The sequence below is a fragment of the Phasianus colchicus genome, chromosome 11, assembly GCF_987193195.1.
Source record: "Phasianus colchicus chromosome 11, bPhaCol1.hap1.1, whole genome shotgun sequence".
Classification (NCBI taxonomy): Eukaryota; Metazoa; Chordata; class Aves; order Galliformes; family Phasianidae; genus Phasianus; species Phasianus colchicus.
In genome coordinates, this window is record NC_143446.1 from 18,797,223 (window position 1) to 18,810,942 (window position 13,720).

The 13,720-nt window shown below is 41.2% G+C and overlaps 1 protein-coding gene across 7 annotated transcripts in view; it reads left to right on the plus strand.

The window, feature by feature from the left end:
* LOC116236796 (contactin-4) overlaps window positions 1–13,720 on the plus strand; it is a 252,850-nt gene that overhangs the window by 40,251 nt on the left and 198,879 nt on the right. The window contains exon 1 of one of the 7 annotated variants that reach the window (XM_090148471.1): window positions 1,399–1,502. The exons of the other annotated variants lie outside the window; for them this stretch is intronic. The gene's annotated coding sequence lies outside the window, so the exon portion shown is untranslated. Of the gene's footprint in view, window positions 1–1,398; window positions 1,503–13,720 lie in introns of those variants that run through there. 7 annotated transcript variants of the gene reach the window in all.

The window sequence follows — 13,720 nt, forward strand, 5'->3', positions numbered from 1 at the left end:
CTGCAGAGCCAGGATTCCAGATTACACGTGTGATGCTGTGTACAGGACCAGAAGGGCTCATGGCTATGACATATGCTGTATGGATGGATGCTGCCTTATTAGAATTTATCTGCTGGTATTCTCTATAAACCCAATTAATTTCATTAGTGTGAACTCTGTGTCTCTAACCAGGTGTAAGTGTTCTTCCTATAAAGTCCTCTGGCCACATTTGTCTCCTCTCCGGAATGCAGACCTCTGCTTGTTCTTTCAGCTGTTGAGAGTCTGCAGCAGTTCGCAGTCATTACGCGGCGTTACAAATAACTTCAGACAGGAGATGTGCTGCTTCCCTCTTCAGCAGAGTGCTGTTCAGATCTGGAGGTTGCTTCTGTTTGCAGACAGAACTGTAGATCTGGACTAAGTGTGGGCATCCCAGTGTTAGGCTGTCATCTCATTGTCAGAACACATCACGCGCATCTGCCTGATGGCACAAGTGGCATGAGTGCTCTGGAGCTCTGGTTCTGCACAGTCAGCCTCCCAATGAGATGCTGTCATCTCGGCTGGGTTTTCATTTCTTTGTCCGTAGAGCTTCCTGCAGCTTACGGTAAGCCACAAATCACGCTGTCTTTGCTCATTATGCAAGCCTGTCTCTGGTCAGGGATGTGCGACTTTTAGACTCCTGTAGGCTTTTGGATTTTGTTTTTATCTTTAGAGACCTTCCCTCCCCCTTCACCGTGCATTTACTATCTATGTTTTATAGATAGGTACATTTTGAGCATTTTTATTACTCCTTGTTCTCTATTTTCATCTCAGTTAATTGTAGCAAATTCACTTTCTGTAGTTATACACAAAGTGGTTGCAGTCATTTTGTTCTTATGCTACAGCCCATAGCAAAACCCATAAATTTCCAGATGACTTTCATTCTCCTTCCTGAGCCATTTTCATGTAATTCTGCACTCCGGTGCTATCTCTGTACTGAAGCTCTTTATGCTGGGTTGTATTTTTAACTAATGATGTGTCACCATACCAGCTTGGATTTTCTTGTATCTATTCTGTAAACAACTAAAGTTCCTTTTAAGGGGGAGGAAAGGAAGGAATGGTGCCAAAGAGTTGTGAGTCGTCTTCGTCTTCACGCAAGCAAGAGAGATCAGACTGGCTTCGGACCAAATTAATTAAACGTTCCATTTAGTGAAAGATGTCGGTTAGGAATAGATAATACCTTCCATCTGAAGTGCTTCACTGGTGGGGAACAGCGTCTCTGTGTGAGCAAGCGGCTTCTGAATGTTACACAAATGTCAAAGCAGCAGGAAAAGTTTCAGGGCTGAGGCTTTGCTGGAGAATGTTATCTCTTGGCAGGGGTTTCGGCTCCAACTTTCCATTAAGAGAGGCGGCGTCAGCAGAGCGCTGTGGGAGCGCAGGAGCCAGGAGGGCCGGAGCATGGCGGGATGAAAGGGGAACTCTTAAGTAGTGTTAGCGCAGTGCTGTGCCAGGTCCACAAGAAGCAGGAGAACGTGCTGTTCTGGAGGGTAAGAGTGGACAGCATTCCTCTTGCATTTATATTTGATGAAGCGGTGGTTGTGATACACGGCGAGGAAAGTAGAGAGAGGAAACCTTCTGGCTTTGAGAAAGGAGTTAGGAGAGGGTCTTGGTTGTAGCAAAGCGTGTGGGGAGGGGGGAGACTGGAAGGCTTTCCTGCTTGTCCCTTCCTTCGTTGGCCTGAATACAGTTTAGTTTTTGAAACTTTACCTATCTTCAGTCAGTTAAGTGTATCTTTATGTTACAGAAATACAACTTCAGGTATTGAAGGTTAGGTAACTTTAATAATCGTTTACTGATGTAATACTGCCCTCTGCTTAAGAAATGCCAAACTTCGTTGTATAGCTGTACATTTAAAACAAAACATCTGTGCAGAAGAAAGGCAGTTCTTTTGTTTGGGGTTTTTTGGGTCACCTACAGGACTGGGAGCCTGATCTCTGCTATCTGTGGATGGGGAATGCAGGCGCTGCCTGGACCAGGTCCACCTTGGGGGTTCCTCTGCCCCTCAGTGTTGTGGGATTTTCCTTACTGCTATTTAAAAACAACAACAACAAAAAGCTTTTTGTTGCTCCATTTTAAAAGATTTCTGTAATTAGTTTGTTATAAGAGGCTTGACTGAGAGGTCATTAGGCAGAAGAATGAAGCTAATTTATGCGTGAATATCATAATATTTCATCTTGATTAATCTGCTCGAAATAAACACCAGAAAGACAAATTACTTGCTTGTCATCTGAAGTGACTTAGTGTACTCCTGGACTGTGCCACTGTACATCAGACGTGTTGTTTTTACTCCTGGAAGTGATAAGCATATTTTGCGTGGGATGGCAGTACTGCTTTCAGAGAGGATGGAGAAAAGCCTTGGGAGGCTTTCAGGGAGGCCTCAGGTGCAGGAGAGCAGTGCCATCTCTCAGTGCTGACCTGTGCAGAGCCGTGCTTCCCAGGGCTGCAGCACTCAGCCTGTTAGCACTGGATTTAATTTGAGGGGCCGTCAGCAGCCTGCTTCCATTTGACATGGATTTATGTAAAGTCCAACCAAGAAGGTCACAGCAGCCAGAACCCGAAGTGACAAAATACATGGGAGATACCTGAAGTAGGTTGGAGATACAGACGTATTGATGTATAATCACATTTAGTGAGGTTTTTGGTTGCTGACTAAAGTGAGAAATATTAGAAGTGCAAACACGATCCCTTTTTCCTTTCAGTTCACTGTCACCTCTTGCTTATCTTGATGGAGCCTCAGCTTGCAAGCATTCAGGCATGGCTGGGCCTTGCACGAGGCAGTAAGCCAGCTGGGTTGGAAGGCTTTGGACATTAACTGCATCATCAACAGCCTGACAACCTTCTGCTGCACGCTGAGGCACAGTCCCATGTGCAAAGCATGCAGAGCCCTCCCCATCTCCTGCCTACTCCTGTTCATGGTGCGTGTAGGACCTCCCCACGCAGTTGTGCGGGGCTGGGATGTGCTGTACATCCTGCTGATGTAAATCTGTGTCACTTGATGAGCTGTGCTGCAGTGATGCTCATCTGTCCCCAGTGATCATCTGTCTCTGCTCTACCAGTGGAGTAAAAGCCAATTTCAGGTTCAGGAGCTCCTTCTCACTGTGGGTTAGTAATGTGAAGTGACAAAGATAAAGTTCTGTGTATTATATACATATTGGATATGATATGTTCTGCTTTATTAAGAAAATCTGTTTGACATTCTGTTACAGAAGAACTAATTAGGTCCATAGTGAGTGCATAAATTAGGGCTGCCTTATGCAGTACCACTAATTTATGCATATTGAAGTTTGAAAACGTTCTAGGCATCTTTGGAAGAGATGTGCAGTTTGGGTAAGTTGATGAAAACCAGCAAAATGTTTGAAGGGTTACATGTAAATTAAACATCTTCCCCACATATACATATGTAATAGGTGGCATAGTGGGCAGGAATGGGTATGTAGGCTGCATGAAGCTCCCTGCTGGTCTCCATTTATCAGACCTGACCAGATAATTTGCAATTTGTAATTATTGGGCTAATTTACTGTGATTTTCTTACAACAATATCTGATAATTAATCTCTTATATTTTTAAAATGAATCAGTGAGCATCTGTCTCTGTAGTGACATGGAGAAAAGCAGCGAGATGAAAAGCAATGGACAAGTGCGATGTCAATATTTCTTTTCATGCTGCTAATTAGAGAAGTAATCCCTAAATTACACAGCAGGGATTCATCCTTGCTGAAAGTAGCTGAGTGCCCAGTGCTCCCAGGAGCCTGAAACATGGGAAGAGATGGGAGGTCAATGGCTTCCTTCTGCACCAAGGAAATGCCAGTCCTTAGTGTCATAAGTAAGAAGTGGCAGAAATGTGTTAAGGTGAATAATTCACCCTAGAAAGCATAGGAGTGTAACACGGTTACAAAACGGTGTTTTTGAAAGGGAGACAATAACAAACGTTGTTTGCTTTAAGCGTGGCTTTATTGGGTAGAAATCTTTTGCAAATGGGAAGCTCAGCCCAAGCTGGGTACGAGAAATGCTGCCAAGCTTACGGTCTCGGTGGGATTTAGTTATGGATGTGCCAACTTTTCTGCATAGTGATGTGTGAAGCGCTTTTCCTGCCCAGAAGCAACATTGGGGATGTATTTGGAGCATAGACTCAAGTTTCAGTATTTACCTCTAAGGCTAACTTTTCACTGGACTGAAGTGATAAGAATCTAAACTTGGGAATTAAGGACTTCAGTCACCTACAGACTACAGGCACTTCATAAAGGTGATGCTTTAGATTCACAAAAGTATTTTCAATTTATAATAGTCATAGTGTGTCTCAAATATATCCTTTAATTAAAATAAGGGAGCTTGAGAGAAATGAAATACACCTATAAAATGAGTAAGTGCTCACAAGGTTTTCATTTAATCAATAGTTGTGTTGGCACTGATTATGAAAAACTTCAGTACACCATTTTAATCAGAGATGTTTTTTTTCCTGGCACGGGGGTGGAAAATATACTGATTAATTAATTTCTATTCCTGGAATGAGACAGCCTCCCAGCAGAGCAAATCTGAACAGCTTAGTGACATGGCAATATGCAGTAAAAATGTAAGTGGTCCCTGAGTTCATGTCATCAGACCCAAAGCAAAACCCATGGGCAGTGCTGGCGCTGATAAATGAGCAGGACTGGTCCAAAGGAACAAGTAACAAAACTTCAGTGTTCAGGTGCTGTTTTTGATGTGTTGGGTTTATTGAACGTTTTTGCCTGGCTGGAAGCTTTTGTATTACTTCTCATACAAATGGTTTTTCATGTTGGGACTATTTCAGAGCAAAATCTTTCCCTTTTTGATTTGCACATCAGGTTGGCTCCCATGCTCTGTCCTTGCTCAGCAGGCAGGACGTTGCATTATGCCTGTTAGGGTGCAGATGCTCCCAGGTGGGACAGGAAAGGTGACTGGCTTTATTTGAAGAGGTACTGATGTGCTAGTTGCACCTAGTGTCCTTGTTAACATTCCTAATTATTATGCTAATTATGCCTAATTATGGAAAAACAAAAAATATCTTACCTTCTTCCTGCTCGATGGAACTTAAAAGCATTCCAGAGACCCAGATACATTATTTACTGTACTGTGCTGATTAAACGTAAGAACATACTGGGAGTGTTTTCTGTTAAAGGAAAAATGAAAGGTAGAATATGGAAGCTTTCTTGTGAAGTTAACCGGTCAAATACATTAAACTAAAATTTGAGAAGTTGTTTTCAGTGACCCCGTAAACGAGCCAGCTCAGCAATCCACTGTAGGAGAACAGGATATAAGGTGGAGTAATTGGAAAAAGGAAATGGAAGAAGGGATGGGAATAACTTAGTTTGGCTTTGGTGGCAAAATTAGGAAACTGTAGAGAAGAGTGGACTGGAATGACTGACTTCAGGTAGGAGGAGGCTGTATTCATTTGGGAAAGGGACTTGCCCACAGAAACAAGCCATGCACATGAACAGAAATTGGCAGCAAAAGTAAAAAATTCTGCAGTGGAGAGAAGGAAGGTAGTGAAATACTTGGCTCTGTAATTCTGCTCTTTTTTGATTCATTTTTTTCTGTGGAAGCTGGAGTAGATGTTCTGGTATCACGAAAATAGTACTCACTTCCTTAGAAAAAGAATACTAGTAGAAAATAATGATGTTCCAGTATTGCAGTTCTAATGTATTTGGCTGGCAAAAAGAAAAGTGCGTGTAAGTGCATTCTGTACAGGTAATAGCAAAAGCAAGGAAAATATGAACGTGTCTCACAGAGCTAAGGTAATGATAATAGAAGGAATCACCTTCGTGATTACAACTTCTTTTGAGATCCTTGGTATTAAACTGAGCCTACGGATGAGGAGCTGCAAGATCTGGTTTAGTTTGTGGTAGCAGTGGTAATGTGAAGATGGTTGGACTAGATGATCTTATAGGTAGTTTCCAACCTTGTGATTCTATATTCTATGATTCTATAGCATCCACCTGAGTGCATTTGTTGCTCCTAACCCAGAGGAATGTTCTCTATGCTAGTTCATGTCCAGCTGTTCTTCAGAGTTGCAACATTTGGATCATTCACTTGATGGAAACTTCAAGCTGAGCCATTTGGAAGTTCAAATTGTTCATACTTAGAAATAAAGCTGAACATCGAAGCAATCTACATGAGATAAAACTTCACTCATTTACACCCCTGTCAGTCCTGTCAAAATGGCTTGTTTCCAAGGAACCAGCGCTGGATATTATGGAGCATTACAGAGAAATCATAAAGTCAAGAACATCTTGTGCACCCACCATCGCAGAAGTTGAGCACTCCAATCAGTTGACTCAAATACTCGTTATGAAAGCAAACCCCTGCTGATTGTAATGAGGATTTTGTCCGCACAAAGCTTTTGTGACTGGGGCTCGAGTGGTACTTTAGACTTGTGAAGTGTTTCTGCACCTCTGCTCAAAGATAATCTTTGCTAAAAATAATGCAAATTGCGCTCATTCAGAAATGGTGGTATTTTTCCACTGGAACCAATGGACTTTGGACCAAGACATGAAACTGTTTTCTACTTAATTTTAGGTTAGGATTTGTGCACGGGCTGTACTGTGCTGTCAGATACACAAACTCTTTGATTCTTGTGTGTAACAAAGGGGATCTACTGCTAATAGCTGTTCATAAAGCCCTATAAAACAGGAGTGTTTTACTGCTCTTTAGAGGAACAGACATAGAGATGGGACTTGTTTTATACATACAGCTGATAATCCGTATTATGATTGAGTTGATTAAAAACTCACCTGAGCTCTCAAAAGCCATTTGAAAGAAATGCAGTTTGCAGAATGCTGAAGTTCTTCAGTCTGCAGCTGAAGCATTCCGCTGAGAAAGGGAGACTTTAATGAGCATTTATTTGCTAGACTGTTTTTTTTCTTGAGTGACTGCCACTTAAGAGGGCAGAAACTGCCAAGAGAACTTTGTGGAATCTCCAGCCTTGGTTTTTATTTTTATATTTATGGTTTTTATTTTTATTTTTTATCAAAAGGCTTTGAATACGGTGTAACTTCTCTTGACAGATCTGTAAATTTTCTGGGTACTCTTTTGGATTAAATCTGCCCAACTTCACTGTCCTGCTAGTCATCAAGGGAGCAATGCCTTCCTCAAGGGAAGGGTGAACACCTGGAGACAAGATACAAAATGCTAATTACATAAGTTATAATTACAGCTAATGAGGATGTGTTTCTAAGTTGTCCATAGGCTGCTGCATATGTCTGTATTGTGTCTGAGTATGGCTACGAAGCTCTGTTTGTGAGCATACTGCAAACTGTGCATGCACTGCCTGTATGATGCTCTGTGATGTCTGTAGCTGAGCAAACATCTGCAATTCATCCCTTTTCCTGTCTCTAAGTTCAGTTGTTGAGAAACTTAATGTTGTGAACCCTTTGCAGTCAGTTGAGTAAGATGCAGAAAGCATCTTTGATTATTTAGATTGGGAATACAGATGGAGGAAACCAGGGAAACTGGAGGCTTGTTTTTGAGCAGCTCAGCCCAGTAAAGTGTATGGACTGGGACAGGGCAGGAGCAACTTTTGGTGCCCAGCAAATGCTTCCTGTGTCTGCTGAGGGTGGCTGTGTGCGCTCTGCTTCCTGCCCCTTCTGCTGGCTTTGGTGTTCTTTTAAATAGGTTTTTAGATGAGCCAAAATAGTGTCGTTATTTTCATAGCGCACTGCCATTCACATTAATTAATAAATGAGCTTTAATTTTAGTATTCAGTTCTGCTTGTTAGGGAGTCTGCAAGCCATCACGCTGCGTTTGAAATGTCATTTTTAATCCTCAGTTGTTCCCAAACGTAGCTCCCATAGCTTTGTCTGATGCCATGGGGGGTTTGCTTTGGGAGGCTGATCCCTTAGGTGAGGCAGGCTGCCCTGCTGTGTTTGGCAGCCTCTTGGTACGGCGTCTCCTGCCTCTCTCGTGAACTACTGCAAGAGCAATCACAAAGAACAAAAGGGAGAAATGTTGACAGTATTGATGTGTGGATGCCCACAGCCCTGCTGCGGTGTGCGGGAAGCTCAGCGCTCTGCAGTGACAGTGCCTTGGGCTGCTGGGGGCTGGCGTGGGATGCAAGTTAAAGACCTGCTGTCTGCAGACAGCCATACTGAGAGAGCAACCCAAAGCAGCTCTGTCTTTGGTAACCTCGTTCTACAAAAAGTCTCTGCTGTTTGACAGGTGACGGTGGTGGCTGGTTGTAGCTGCTGTCTCGCTCTGAGCTTGGAAAGGAGAAACTTGGAAGGCTGAGTAGGTACCAGTGCGAAGGCTTCTTAAATGAAGTAGAACCTCTTGTGATCCTGTGCGTGTTTTGCAAAGCAACTCTGCGAGAAGTAGTAACTCCTTATCATGAAACTGCATAATTTGAAGATTAATTCGGTGCAACAGAAGATCACCAAGTGTGTACTCTTAGCCTGATGAAACTCAATAAGACTTCAATATTCTGATATACAAACTGCTGGAAACGGCTTATTGCGAGTAATGGGTCATCCTGTAAGACTGGAATTTGCTGGATTGGAGAGCGGTAGGATTTTTAATATATACTGCATTTATCTCCAGCTGATTTGTGAATGGTGGCAGACCTTAGCAAGCTTGACACAAATTCATTAAAGTGCTGTGCTGTGGAAGATCAGTGAAGGAAAACTGGAAATATTGAGTTTTGTAACAAAGGATGCTGCTAATAAACAGCTACTAATTTTCTCCAAAGAAAAAATAACATAAATTCAGCTTAAGCACTTGTTTTGAGACGCTGTTGGCTATTTATGAACAAAAAACCACGAAGTGAAGTTGATGTTAGAATATACAAGATATTGAAATGTAGTTGTTTATTGACTTTGCAAAGATGTGGAAGCATTCGAAATATATTAGTTAGACTTGATTGCAGAAATCCATTTCTGAATAGCTGGTAGCTTTTTTGGGTCTTTCAGCAGTTCAGCATTTGTGCCATTTGGTTAAATCTCCATTCAGTAATGGTGCATTTGTTACAATTGCTTAGAATTGCTGAAAACAAGTCACTTTGGGATTGTTCCAAGCCCTAGCAAAGTCAATGAGAAGGCACTGGGACTTGTACCATATGCCTTTGTTTAGGTACTTAATAGGATGACAAATTAAGAAGTGTTGTTTATAATGCAACAACAGTGAAGGTGTAAATTATAGGGGAAAGTATACTTTTGTGTCTTTTTACAATTGAGGAATAAAACAGTTGTAAGTCTGCCTTGTGCTTTCAGTGTTCTTGATATGCTTTTATCACTTCTAACCACTACAAATTCATCAACTTTACAAGCATTCAACATTCATGTAGCTACTTTGTTTTATAAGGAGCCAAGGGCTATTTTTTTCAGTCGTTAAACCTAGAGTGCTATAAATTAAGGTGTTCAATTATTACGTAATTACACTACTAAGTCTCCTGGAAAAGCAGCCAAGATTTCTTAAATGCTGGAGAAGCCTTACTCCAACTTCTTTGCATGGTTTAGATTTGTGTAAGGGGTGTTTTTATCTACTAGGAAATGGTATTGAGGCCCATAGAACTATGAGCGTTTCCCTTGACAGATAATTTGGGGCTGTGTTAATGGACAAAATGATTTTCTGCAATAAGCAAATGTTCTAACAAGCCTCGTGTCACTGTTTGATTTGGTTTTAATGTTAAAATAAAACTTCTTGGAGCCCTTTTGGTTTTTCCTTTGGCACTGGGGATGCTCAATACCTGCTAAGACTTGTGGCATTAAGGAACTGAAATGTGTATTTGTTAATGTTTTCTAACACTAAGATATGGAAGTATTCTGCGTTGTTCATTGAGAGGGGAAATGCAGGGTATTTTTTTAAAATTGAATTGTTCTTTGCGCCTATCTCTATAGTACAGAAGTGTTCCATTAAAATGGCAGCTTCAGTTGCAATAGCTGTATTTCCAGTCATTTTCTAACTTACTGCATTTGCGAGGGCTCAGGAAGTGCTTGTGATAAAAAGGAGAATTGTATGTAAAAGCTTTACGGGAAACTCGATGCTTTTACGCTATATGAAATGCCTCTTAGAAAGAATGGATGCCTTCAAAATACTCTCCTCAGAGCTTAAAAGGCTTTGCAGTGCACCCCTAAGTTAGCAACATGTTCAATGGTATTTGCATCTGTGCATCTTTGGGCTCTGTTCTTGTCCTGAAAGCGCTTCTCTTTGCGGTCATAAATCAAATCTGCGTTTTGCACTAACCAGCAGGAAACTTCGTGCTGTGCTTCTGAAGTTAGGAAGTGCTCTTTTTAGCCAGTTGTCTTAGCAATTACTTGGTTGCGTTTTTATTAGTTACAGAAATGCACTTAGAATGGATTCTCAAATAAAATATTAATATTTCTTTTAAATCTGTAGTCCTCTAGTCTGGTGCATCCAAACGTTCATTAAAAATAATTTGGATATAAATGGTATTGTACCAGAATCCAGCTCAGAGCACTAATTACATATAAAAGCTTTGGTTACACTAAATGTTCGAGTACTTGTTAAAAAGAAGCCATTCCCAGTCATCATCATTAGCACGGGTATTAAAGAACATTGCTGTTTATTTGAAGGAAACTCTGACTCAGAGTAAGTCAGATACCTGAAAGCAGAAATGGGAAGGCAGACCTGAAATGATTCAGGATGAAAACAAGGTAATGAAATGTGCTTCAATGCTGGGATGATAGGGACTGCATTCCTTTTGGGTTGAGTGTAGTGGAGTGAACAGAAGTTCCGAGTTGAAAGCAAGGTAGACCTGTGAAGCTGGATATCAACTCTGGAAGCAGCAAAAGTAATCAGGTGCATTTTTTCACTGCGCTATAAAAATAAAAACTTTGCAAGTAAACACTAATTACTTCTCTGAAAAGAAGCAAAGCCAAAATCTGTATCAGTTTGGGCTGTTAGGCTTTGTGTAAGCTATTTCTGTGAATGATCCGGTTATGCATTTATTAACCTATAAATACATTTTTATAAATCTAGATGACATTTAGGTGTTTTATTAACCACAATAAATGCCAGAGAAAATTGAATTAAGAAAGCTTGTAATGTGCTTTACTACCAGTTCTAAAGTTTTGCTGAGCTGTAAATGGTCCTGCTTTATATCAAGAATAAATCTGTTTGAAGACCACAGGAGTAATTTTTTTCTTTCATTGCCAGAGGCCCTGACCTTTCTGTTGATGACTGTTTTTAACAGCTTCATCTATATTTTATTCTTTTGATTCTGTAGAAATGTGATGATCTGTGTGAAGCAGCAGCACCTTTGCAGCAAGAGAAGGCAAGCCAAGTAGGGGCAGTATGAAAAGCTGCCCAAGGTGCAAGAGGGAGAGCTTGAGGGGTGCTGGGCGAAGTTGTGATCACCCTGATTCCACAGGCAACTTGGGAAATGCAGGAACTCTCCTGAGCACATGCTGATGTTTCCCTCTGCTCTTTCTGAGGAGCAATCGCAGCCTCAGACAGGTGTGAAGCTTTCAAAAAAAAAAAGTGAAAAATCTGATTCCAGAAGTTGAATTTCTTTAAGATGGAGACTTTCACTAGCAAAATAAAGTGCATATACTGGGCAACACATTTTTCTAGTTAGGCTTTTCTTGTTGCCTCTTCGCTTTCTAGAAGATGCTTTCATACAAGTTTGTCCTCTCCCGTTTATCGTTCCTTCTCTCTGCCTCCTGTGCAGCACTGAGCTTGTAGTGTATGTTTATGTATGCTGTGGATTTTGGCTGTGAGTGATAACATTCACTGTCTTCCTTGAGCATATTTTTTTTCAGTGAGTATATGAGAAAGGAGATGAGATGGACTCAACATGGTGCTCTGTTTCTTGCGAACCCAATTAATTTTTCTCAGTTAATGAAATCCAGTGACTTCATTAATTACAGCAAACCACTCTCTGATTTTTATGGTACCTAATCTGGAGCTTATGAAGAGTAATGAGATGGTGTAGCCAGGTGCTGTGTATGGTCTGACCCATAAAATGAAGTGGATGAAACTCATCTTATGGATGCATGGATGTGCAAGATTGAAATCCAGAGTATGGCTCCGGGAGGATCTGGGGTGTGTGATCAAAAATTTCTGCTTAGTTATGCTGTGTATAGATGGCAATGAGATGGCAGGTAGTATTTGTTCACAAGTTGTTGTTGACCAAGGTAGAGAAACATGTAGAGATCTCATGGCTGAGACTCGTCTGGAAATAGTGCAAAGTCCAGGAGGAAGAACATCACTCGGTGCTCTTTGCAGCTCATTTCTTGCAGATATGTCGACTGCAGCTTAACGTGTTGAATTTTTGTTTGATTGTTTTCCACTGACCTTTTCCTTGGTTCTTGCTAGAACGTTTCAGTGCTTTGGTTTAACTGTGAGTGGGGACAAGCTTAGGGTTGTTTTCTGATAGATGTAAGCACTTAGGAAATGATGGAGAGCAACACTGGTGTTATGTATGTTTTCCTTCTGAAACATTGTTGGATGTTGGGACTGGCTGGAGATGGGTGCATCCATCATCTTTGTTTTCACACTGCCCCGACGTTTTGTCCTGCCATCTTTTGTTGCTCTTTTTAGAATTGTTGTAGGTGTGATAAGCATAATCTTTAAGCCTTATGCTTCTCAGTAGACTTGTTTCAGCCAAGAAATAACCTTCTTTTCTGGCATAATGTGAAATGTCCATCATCCACTGTTACTCTGAGTAATGTCCTCTATGATTTCAGATGCTTTTATGTGGACATTTATCTCAAAGAAAGAGCTGGCATTGACCGTTTGCTTACCATGTTGCCCACAAAACCAAACAGTGACTGAATTTTCTTGTCGTACTCTTACTTTATTGTTTTATTTTTCAGAGTAATGACTGGTGAGATCTACCTAATGTTTTCCATTCCTTCTATTTTCCTCCTGATACCGATGTTAATGCTCACTGGTGTCACTTCTCTACTGAACAGCAGCGTATCCTCAGTGTGTTTACATTCTCCAGTACTTATCCAAAGGGAAAATAAAGCAGAGCCTGTGCAAACAAAGTTTGCTTTGTATGTACATTCTGGTCTTGCATAGAGCTTGCCCTGGAGAGTTTTGAGTAGTCCTTGTGACTGAATCAAATACCCATGTCCAACTCCATCATGGTAACCGACAGCAAGAGGTGGCTGCTACCAGGGGTGTGAGGGGCTTTTGGAGTGTAGTGAGGGCTTTTTGTAATGTGAGAGGAGGTGTATTTCCTTGCTGAGGCAGGGCCATTCCCCAAAGTTAGGATAGCAGGAGAGATCTTAACACCTAACTCGTATCAAAGCTGTGCAGAAGTTCTCTAAATGATGTTGCTTTCGACACAGTGGTATTTTCAATAGAGGACTTAGAGGGTTTTTGTGAGGAAAAAGTCTGAGCTTGAAGGTCAGAGCAACTGAAACTGGTAATATTTGGAGTCTGGTAATCTATGTTGGTATTTTGTGAAGTGAAGCTTTGTATCTGTAGGTCACTGTTTTCTATCGTTGATCACTGTTATTCTAAATCATTTCCTTTCTGTGAAAGGGGGGCTCACCTGGACTGCCTGCTACTGAAAGATAGATGGGGAGGGATTCAGCAGTGTTAGTGCAACTCTTCACAGAGAGCAGAGATCACACGTGCCTCTACGTGAGTCTGCTGTGTGTTATCCTGCTAAGCAGCTGTGTTCATAAAACATACTTGTACGTGTCTGATGCAAGTTAGTTCAGTACTTGGAAACAAAAGTTATGTTGGAGTAATCCAAAATAATTTGGTTAGAATAAAAATATGAT